Genomic DNA, 10913 nt, shown 5'->3' on the forward strand with positions numbered 1-10913 from the left:
TGTAAGGAGAGGTCGTCCGACCTGACGCTGCAAAGCCTGTTAAAGGCGGATTCGTTCCCCATTTTCAAAGTTCCAACGCGGACATCGGCACGGAGAACACGCGGACATCGGCGCGGACCACGCGTTGTCCATGCACGGAGAACGGCGTGGAGGACGCGCGGACAAGGTGATGCAGAACTGCGTTTCTCTCTAAATGTATAGTGTCTAGAGCCATGGCATCATAATTATGGTAATAAGAGGTGGATTAATTCTGGTGGAACTGTGTATGACCTGACTGAAGGCCCAAGCCCCAGACCCACATTTTATTTAGGGCCACTGCCCTAAATAAAATGTTTAGTGAATTTACCTTCAGCTTATAAAAAGGAATTGTCAAAATTCAACAAATGCTTAAACTAGTGTCAATCATCCCTCCAGACACTTTACTCTGATTTATATTTAACAACAAATTTAAAATCCGATTTCCTCTGTGCATAGCTTGTTTCCGTTTATAATTAGAGTAAATCATCCTGAATACAAAACTACAGAGTCTCAGCTTCACACAGAGTCCAGCCAATCGTTTGTGCTCCAGGTCCAGGAACAGCTTCAGTTTGAAATGGGGGTCATTTTAGTCTGGTGTTTTAGGGAAAAATTGGAGTAAATTAAGGTTTCCCATGTTTCCCTTTGACTTGCATAAAAGCTCTGGGAGTTTGGCCACCAAGCAGAGCGTGGTTATCATTCAATGAGGTGCTAGTGAAGGAGTGGCCCATGCAAATGTGTGAAGAGGCTGTGGAATAAATCTCAATACAGCATCAGTAAGTGAGGCCATGTGTGGAGGGTACAGACTGTCAGTCATAGCTCCCAGGGTTAAGGGCTGGAATTTATACACCGCTCCCATCCGATTCTTATATAGGGACACTAAGTGAATGTTTGAGAAGAAAGGGGGAACATTAGTTTTGTGTTTGTCTAGCTTTTACTTTTATTTATTTTTGTTCTGGGAATTAAACAGTTTGACTGGAATTGCAATCTGCATTCTTCAGAAATTCTAGTTTTCTGCTAGAAATGCTCAGAGGCACCCCCTTCCACACAATCCCCTTTGAAAGTGCAAAATATATATTGGGCTTTGACATGGCTAATTAGTTATACTCAAGCAAAACGCTAGAGTCCAGACAATCAACCAGGACAAGCCTCCTCTGTGACACAATTGTTTGGCGCTCGCTGAAGTGCTGTGTAACAAGCTCAAGTTCACAGAGGCTGATCTGCTGCACGTCTGAGGAGCTCCAGGTGCTGCTGCACCCGCAGGTGTCAGAGAGGGGACGACCGAACCCAAACACAGGCGCTGCAAACCGACCTACACCACATGAACTGCTGGTTTTAAACCGACCTAAACCACATGAACTGCTGGTTTCAGTGGACTGTGTGTGGAAAGTATGAGGCGGAAACAGAACTGTGTGTTTCCTGCATGTGTGCTATAAATGTAATGTAAAAATATCATGTAATATAATAATGAATTACTCATAGGTTGTTAAAGTTAACGTTTAATAATTTAAATAGTCATTATGTTAAATGTGCTGCAGTATGCATCAAGCTGTTACTGTTTGCATTTGCCTTTTCAGAATGATTTAGGCTTTCCGAGGTTTATGACGCATATGCTTTTAATTAATTACAAATCTACTATAATAAAGAGTATTATAAACTGTTGTTACCAAAGGATCGGTGTCACTGTGTCATTAATTTGAATTGCAGTAGGTCTACAGACATATTATGTAGGCACTTAAGCTTCAGACAGGTCTAATCTCCTTCTTTGCTGCTAAAAGTTAAATTGAAGCGAAACAAATGTTTGGCGCAGTATGACAGGGTTAGAGTCATGATACGCACATCTGCGCCTCGCCTAAATAAACAAAGTAGAACTGCTGATTTTATTATTCATAAACAAGTACCGAATAGTCAACCCAAATTTGTGAGAGACACAAACAGAGACAGTGACAAACGGCTTATACATTACGTCATTTTTGAAGCAGCGTGGTTTGAGTTATAAATATGAGGAGAACAAATGCGTTCGATGGACTGAATTATTTTTGTTGCCATGCAGTAATCATAATAGTATTCTTATTATTCGCAACTCATAACTCACTTTTATGTAAAGCCCCCACAGTCCCTAAATTCCCCTGCTCTAGCACTCACACTCTGCTCCAGAAAACTGTAAACTATTTTGACTGATCTGTCTGTGTCTTTTAAAACTTTACCGTGGTAACCTACTGCCGTGCACATCTCAAACACACTGTGAGAGCAATAACATGGACTCGAATTTTTGTTTTGAAATGATAAAGAACTAACGCCAGGGTAGGCCTAAGCTGCTGCACAAATACAACATTCATTATGTCATTCAATCAAAAGTGAATGGTCAAGCTGGTACCCCCTCGAAGCCCTTGTTGCCCTACACACTGCACCTTATGTGACAGATATGGAGCAATATGCTATTATTTACTGCACCATAATAAACACAACATTTTAAGGCAGTGTTATTTGTCCATAGACTTCTTTTTCACATCCCAAAAATCAGACACACATATAAACACTACTAGGCCTACATGATGGCCCCTCAGACCATGCACTCCTGTTTACAGATGCTAGGTGGCAATGTTGGTCTTCCATAGGGACAATACTGCGCTAAATGCTTTCCAAATGGCAGTTTCTTTTCTCCTCTGATTGACCAAAATGCCATCTTGCCATCAGATGCAGTCTCAATGTTTGGACCCAGTTTAGTCCCGGATTTCAACCTGGTTTGAAAATGTCAGAATTAATCTTCATCAATTTAACTTCATACATTGTAAAAGTGTCAGATATATCAAACAATCAATAACATCGCCATTGTTGTTTTGAAGATACATGTCAAATTCATTTGATATTGAGTACATTAAAAATAGGACGTTTTGATCCTCATCCAAGACTCATTCTCCATCAGATTGAGAATCACTCTTAGATGACAGTCGAAAGGAATATCTTATCTTATCTATCCTGGCGACAAAAACAGAATATTTTTCTACAATGGAACACTCCAGGATGAATGAGGGATTACACTGACAATATTGATAATAATAATACATATATGGCAAATCAAATATGCCAAGTGTAATGTGATTAATTATTTTTTTATCGCTTGTTTCCATTAGGGTTGCGGGTGACAGAGAAGACTTTGGGCCGTAGGCGGGGCACACCCTGGACAGGGGCCGGCTCATGCAGGGTTAATACAGAGACAAAGACACACAGTCAACCATTCACTCTCACATTCATTCACTAGGGGCAATATAGAGTCACCAACTGACCCAACACATGCAAGTGTTTGGACTGTGGGAGGAAGCCAGAGAACCCAGAGAGAACCCACGGTAGCATGGGAAAGACATGCATGGCCTGAGAATAACCTCTAACCTCTCTGACACCGTGCACCCAAATGCGTAATGTGGTATTGGTTCATTTTACAGTCTATTCATGTTTTATGCAATACTTCATTCAGTTAGTAATACCGTCAGCAGGATGAGCCCCCGAAACATTGAAATAATGTTTTTCAATCTCACCCATTTTTTGGTATACATGGCAATATTTGACATTTTTAGGTATACGTGGCAATGTCACTTACAAACAGTGGTCCTTCCATAGTCAATGGTTATTGGTCACATGGAGCAGCAGATGGTCAGTTCATTTCCACGACTGGAGTTTGTATTTTGCAAAATCCAGCAACAGAATTTAATCTTTTTATGTTATAGATTTACTTTTTAAATTATGTAGTATGCCATTCCTAGATAACCAAATTAGCATGTCTGTAACTGTGACAACTGGCTCTCATGTCCATATAAGATGTACAGTATGACATTGTGTTTCTTCAAATGAGATGAATGCCAACAGCTATAGATCAAAGTGCACGGGTCAGATGGGGTTAAAGGTAACATTTGGTTTGTTCTCTGCTCCTACTCACTGCCCCCATCTGGCACATCTGAGGTCAGTGTGGTTGACTCTCAGTAAGCGCTCTCATTAGTATTCTGGAGAGGTGGATGGCACACGTCCAGTTTGTGTGTGGTGGTGGAGAATGCGCTTTATTTGTGAAGAAACACATAAACTTTCCCTAAAGTATTGCTTGAACCCTTTGCTCATTGTAGATTTCACAAGCATTTGTCAGAAGGAAACTAAAGGGGTTTACTCTGACGCGCGTACAAACAACTCTATTTGGAACCATCCCAATAATTAATTTGATTTATTTATCAGTTTTTGGTCACTCAAAAAAAAAACCTCCCTGCTTTTTTGTTTATGCAGCTCTATGTTAAAAAACTGATTCTTTCCTGCACCAATTTCTCCTATTGGTCAGACTGTGATGCTCTGAGTGAGTGACAGGTGGTTTAAACCAATCACAGTGAAGGGTGAACTTCCGAAATGGCAGCAGTAAATATACAACAAAAACATGATTGAATTAAAGAAAAACTGGATTCTGCTTAAGTGTCTTTTTGAACTCCAATCAGGTATGTCAGATGGAACTAAAACAATCAGAAACATGAAGGTATAATACAAGTAAGACTTACAAGTCAGCATTAAAAAGACTCTGCTTTGGGATTATAGCATTTCTTCACACTGATCACACTAGAATGACTGTGATTGCCTTGGAGTGAGAGCAGCATTCATGAATCCAAATATTTCAGCTGGTGTCAGCAGGTACCACTGCATCCAACTGAGTTTCTTTCCACATGAGCTGTGCTGATGTATAAGCAGTCATTCTAAGGCAGCATATTCACTGATCTCCAAATGGAAATGCAAGTGCAGGAGCCCGGAACTGAAGAGCCATACACAAGCAGCAGGCCACCGCCAGGGATCTGCACTCATATTGTGTGGAATCCTCGCAGACTCAGAGTGGTGTGTGCTATAGCTGAGATGATTAAGTGCTAAAGTTGCATTTCTCCTCGGCCCTGTGGCCAGAAGAGCAGCATGATTGCCTCTGTGTGGTACATTACATTGACATGATGGAGAATACTCTCCTGGGGCCTGGAATAATGTGAGAGGAAAGCGGTGAGAAGGGGAGAAGCAGAGAGAAGGGAAAAGCCACTCTGTTGGGACCCTGGAATTCTGTGTGTGGAATTGGATTTGGTGATGGATCTCTGTGCGCCACTGACTCAATATTGATGACAGAGAGAGTATGGGCACTGTGCATAACAGAACACACAGGAAGTTTTCGACTCCTCCCTGCTGCGTGTCCCATATCAGCCCACACTCAGTACTCACTGAGGAAGCACTGGTCTGTGACCAGACCAATTCATTCAACTGGAAAAGAGGCTATAGCTAAAGGTAAACTGGACAAAACGTGTCCTTTCACAAATAAGCAGGCAACAAAGCTAATGCATCAACTGTGTAAGTGAAAATATAAGCTGCACTTTATCTGTGTTGGGTTTTACAACTAAAACTGGAATTCTAAACTACACTTAAGGGGTTATTCATGTAATTAGAGGGACTTGCTAGCAACAGCTGATTTAGTCATTTTTTTTTATTGTAACTTTAGCTAAATCTGGTAATACACTTGTGTTTTGGTGGTACTCCTTGATTCTGCTAGTGTAAATTCACAAACACCTCCCATTGCGCTCCTATTTGTCTCCTCCTGAGTGGCAGACGGTGCAGCACTTATGGCTCTTCACAACATCTGCAGGCGTCCCTTTACAGGTCTCCAGATGCACTTAATTGCCTCCATCGTTGTCAAAAACACAGATTTAAACTACAATTACACCCCCTGCCTCATTTCCTCACGTGTGCCATCTAATGAAATTCACTCCTTTGTGTGTGTAACATCAAAATGGACATATTTTTCACAAATGTAAATAAAACTGGGCTTACAACAATCAAACAAATGTATTTCTTTATGGTAACATTACTAACTAAACTAAACATTTATTAAAAAAAACATGTTTTTAATAACAGTGGTTTGGCTTTAGGATTGACTTGTCTTGACCAATAACAAGAACCAAATTAGTCTAAAACACAAGGCTGTAGCACCTCAGTATGTGCAAAACACTGAGGATTAGATGATGCTGTTTTTGTCCTGGAGGAGACTTTCCTTGTGTATCCTAGGGCTGGACCTACAGGTCCTGGTTCACTTCTGGCTGTCAGGAGGCAGGAGTTTTTTCTAAGTGATTCTTCTAATTTCTCTTTGATTTCAAGAACAATGTTGTGGCTCATTTTGAGCCCAGAAGGAAATGGAAATTGCATGAGAGCAGAGGATTCTCTTTGAGAGTACACTGAGTACACTCTGCATCTTTGTGCCACAGTAAACCAGAACACAGTGTGGTCTGAACCCTTTCAAACGTTGGGGGCATTACAGTTTTTTACAATTGAATAAACACAATTTTGATTGTTTTGTTTTATTTAGCAAAACCCTACACACAATTGGCACAACCACAAACCAATTAGCAAAACACCTTAGCTCCTTTGCAAAATGAAACACTCTTGTAAAAACTATACACTAATTTATCAAAACCATATTTTTTACCATATGAAACACACACGTTGCATATGACTTAACTATGTTTACACCAGTTACACACTGCTGTGGAAAACCTTAAATACTTTCGGCTAATTCTGCTTCTAAGTGCATAGAGTCGTATGGGTGAAGTACACAGAGAATTTGCAAAACATCGCTTGGATTTGCACAACTGTAACACAATGTCTGCTCACACTTTTTGCAGACAATACACACAGTGAACACTACACACACTTGGATGCATCACTGTAGACACCACACAGGACACAAGACTATTGCTGTTGACAATGTCATTTATTTTTTTCCATTATACTCAAGCCAACATGGCGGAAAAAAAAACATTTCCCAATTTTCATGAACATTACTTTTTATCCAGTACAAAGAAGAACCCCCCAAACTTCTCCCCCTCTTCCTCCTGCTTGAAGTCTTCCTCTTCCTCTTCCTCTTTCTCTTCCTCTACCTCTACCTCCACCTCCACCTCTGGCACGGCCTCTGCCTCCTTCTACTTCTCCTTCTCCTCTTCCTCCTTCTCATCTTCTCTCTTCCTCTTCCTTCCATTTTGGTTAAGTTTGATAAACTCACCTGCTTCATTTTTATAGTGTTAAACCTGATTGGTGTGTCTACAATTAAGCGATCTTGTGTTTGTGCGCCTGATGACAGTGTTCAGTGGATTGGCACATGGGTGTGGTCATTTGACAGTCAGTGCTTTAGAATTGCAAGGAAGTGACATCTTGATAAACTTCTGTGTCTAAATGCACAAGTGTGTTCACTGTTGCAAATCACTGTGTGTATTGTTTTGCACAAAGTGTGAACTGACTTATTGTGTTTACAGTAGTGCAAATCTGAGGCTGAGTTTTGTTCCTTGAGTGTGAGGTTTTGATAATTGGGCAAAACTTTAGATTTAGTGTTTATTCAATCGTAAAAAACTGTAAAAGGGAACAAATACAAATGACAAACGAAACATTAAAAACCCATAGACCTTTTTCAACTGGATTACTTTGAATTTCTGACCTGGAAACCAAAGACTATAGTACAGAGTACAGCCCGACAAAGGCATGAAGAATCAGAACATTTATTTTCCCAAAGTGATAAAAAAAATATACAGCCAGGGGCAATTTTAACCCTACGTTTGAGGGAAGGCCTTGCCAATATAATATAGTTAAATAAACTAGAAAAGTGTTTGATATAGTGCTAGACAGTGAGAGGACTTCCTGTAAGACAAACATGAGGTGATTATTGTAGGACTAAAAATTTAAAGAAAATAGAAAAAAATATGTGACTTGTAACTTGGCTTGGTCATCTGCATGTCTCCATGGAGATAGACAATTTTAATTCAAATCAATTCAATTTATTTTTGTAACGCCAAAAATCACAACAGCAGTTGCCTCAACGGGCTACAGTAAGAGAAAAATAAAAGAAAAACAGATTAAACAATGTTCATAGGGACTTGGCAATGTCCCAGCATCCCGTGTTTGATCTAATTTAAGTTTAATGCCATACTGAGGAATATTCAAAGCATCTCCATAGAGTCTGGAGACAAGCAGGTTGTTGTTGTTGTTGTTGTTGTTGTTGTTTTATGGCGGTTGGCATCCAATTGTTGTTGTTGTTGTTGTTGTTGTTTTATGGCGGTTGGCATCCGAGTGTTGCATTACCGCCAGACTTTATTGATGCACAGCTCACCAAAACTTCTACTTCTTCTTTGGTGTTTTATGACGGCTGGTATCCAAGCGTTACATTACAGCCAGACTTTATTCTTGTTGTAGTTGTTTTATGGCGGTTGGCATCCGAGTGTTGCATTACCGCCAGACTTTATTCCTCAGACGTTTCGTAGTCCTCAGACTCTGTCGTAGTCCGTAAAAGTACTCCTCCCATTGCTTTGGCGTTACAAAGCCCATGAGGTCATGATGTGTTTTTGTGACTAGAATAGTTGTTGTGTCAGAGACCAACCGGCTTTATTCCAGGGAGACTCTTCTTCACCTTCCTCGGCCTCTTTGACGTTCGGTGCTTTGGAAGTACTGTCGTTTTATCCTTTAGAAGTCCTTCTTCCATCACTTTGGCGTTTCTAGGCCCATGAAGTCCAAGCGCGTTAGAACATCCTCTTGCTCCTCATCCTCGGCTCAGTCTCCAACACCCCCCACCTCTATAAACGTTTACCCAGCCCTGTGCTACATAAGTAAGCAACCACAGCCTGACACAAACCCTGTGACTGGATCGCCAGAACGTTCCGCAGATTGAACTCCCGCCCATTATTCCGAAACCACAAGGCCAACCCGGCCCTTTCTCTATCATAAGCCTCACAGCAAATCAGCACATGCTCGACAGTCTCTGGCACCCGACAGTGACCACACAGACCGGTCGGATGTTTGCCTATCCTACTCAGTGACCAATTGAGTCCAGTATGGCCAATCCTCATGCGGGCGAAGGCCCTTTCCTCCCACGCGTTCCTGCCCATAGACCCGCAAGGACCCACACTACCCTGTATGTGATAGAGATGCCGTCCAGTAACACAGTGGCTCCAAAATTCCTGCCAAAGGCCGACCACATGACTCTTGATAACGGGCTTGATTTCAGACTTGCCCAACTCAACCGCCACATCAATTGATGGCCGCCGAAGGGAACGTTTAGCCAGTGCATCAGCCATTTCGTTACCATCCACCCCCACATGCGCAGGGACCCAAATGAAGGAAACCCTCACATCCTTCCTGGACAGGGAGAGCATCAGACAGAAGATGCCATTCAACACATCCTGTCTGCAATCCGATTTCCCAGATTTAATGCTTTGCAATGCAGAAAGGCTGTCAGAGGCCACCACAATGCCGCAACACTGCAAAGCAGATTCCGCCCATTCCAACGCCAACCGTATCGCTATAAGTTCCGACGTGAAAACAGAAAGGCGATCTGTCAACCTCTTCTTGACCGCTAGCCCCAGGTCAGGCACAAAATAAGCTGCGCCAGTACGCCCACTCTCAGGATCCCTAGACCCGTCGGTATAAATAAACACATCACCTGAGTGCTTATCGATGAGCGCTTGAACGGCAAACTGCGGTGCCCTCCCAGCGACTCCTCTAAGCTTGCCATGCAAGCTAACATCAACAGGAGCCGGGACAAACTTCCACGGAGCTATAGCAGACAAAGCCACCGACGGGCTCACACGCAGATCACCAACCCCCGCAAGCCGCGCCTTCGCATTTCCTACCTGGCTGAAAACCATACCGCCAGCCTCACTCTGCCCCCCATCAACCCTGAGAAAGTCCCTCACCGGGTGAGAGCTCGTATGACCTTGCACATTCACCCAGTAAGCCAACAGAAGTTCTAGCCTCCGGAGCCGTAACGGCAATTCCCCCAACTCAACCTGCAGCGCCGAGACAGGGGAGGTCCTAAAAGCTCTACAGCAGATGCGCAAGGCCTGGGCTTGCTCCACATCAAGCTTCTTTAAGTTAGTCTCAGCCGCAGACATGTAGGCTATACAGCCATAATCAATAGCCGCCCTCATGACGGCCCGATAAATACCCAGGAGCGACCTTCTGCTGGCCCCCCAGTCCTGGCCGGATAGACAACGAAGCAAGATATTCACCCTTTTGCATTTACCACTGACCTCATCAATGTGCCGACGCCAACTAAGCCTCTCGTCAAAGGTGACCCCCAAGAACCTCACCTCCCTGACCTGTTCGAGCACCTGCCCATGCAGTCGAAGGGAGATGTCCCTATGCCCATTGAAGAAACAGATCACTTGAGACTTCCGTACGGACAGTTTAAACCCCCACTTCAGGGTCCACTGCTCCACCTGCTGTATTGCCCTTTGCAGTTTCGCCTCGTAAAACCGGAGATTCCTCCCTCTCACCCATAGAGCGCCATCGTCAGCATAAAGGCTCCTCCCAACAGACCCATCCACGTCGTCAAAGATGTCCTTAATCATAACATTGAACAAGATAGGGCTACACACACTCCCCTGCGGGATCCCATTCTCCACCCCATAGACCCCAGAGTAAGCAGCGCCCACTCTGGTTTGGATACGCCGGCCAGACAGAAAGCTCCGGACCCAGTTAAACAGTTTACCCTTCACACCACACTTCCGCAGCTTAATGAGGAGCCCATCCTTCCAAACCATATCGTACGCCTTCTCCACATCAAAGAGCACCGCAATAACCTTTTCTTTCTGAGCCCTGGCCAGCTGGATATCAGATTCCAAACACAACACGGAATCCATGGTATTCCTGCCCCTACGGAAACCACTCTGGTGCGCGGGAAGCAAACCCTGACTCTCCAAGAAGTAATCCAACCGCTCGGTAACCATGCGCTCCATCGTTTTCCCGAGCTGCGACGTCAAGGCAATCGGCCTATAACTTGAAGGGTCAGACGCTGGCCTACCCGGCTTCAGAACCGGCACCACCGTAGACTGTTTCCACGCAGATGGAACACAACCTGA

This window comes from Eucyclogobius newberryi, unplaced genomic scaffold (genome assembly GCF_026437365.1).
Source record: "Eucyclogobius newberryi isolate DKJ021-1_F unplaced genomic scaffold, fEucNew1.0.hap1 SCAF_19, whole genome shotgun sequence".
Classification (NCBI taxonomy): Eukaryota; Metazoa; Chordata; class Actinopteri; order Gobiiformes; family Gobiidae; genus Eucyclogobius; species Eucyclogobius newberryi.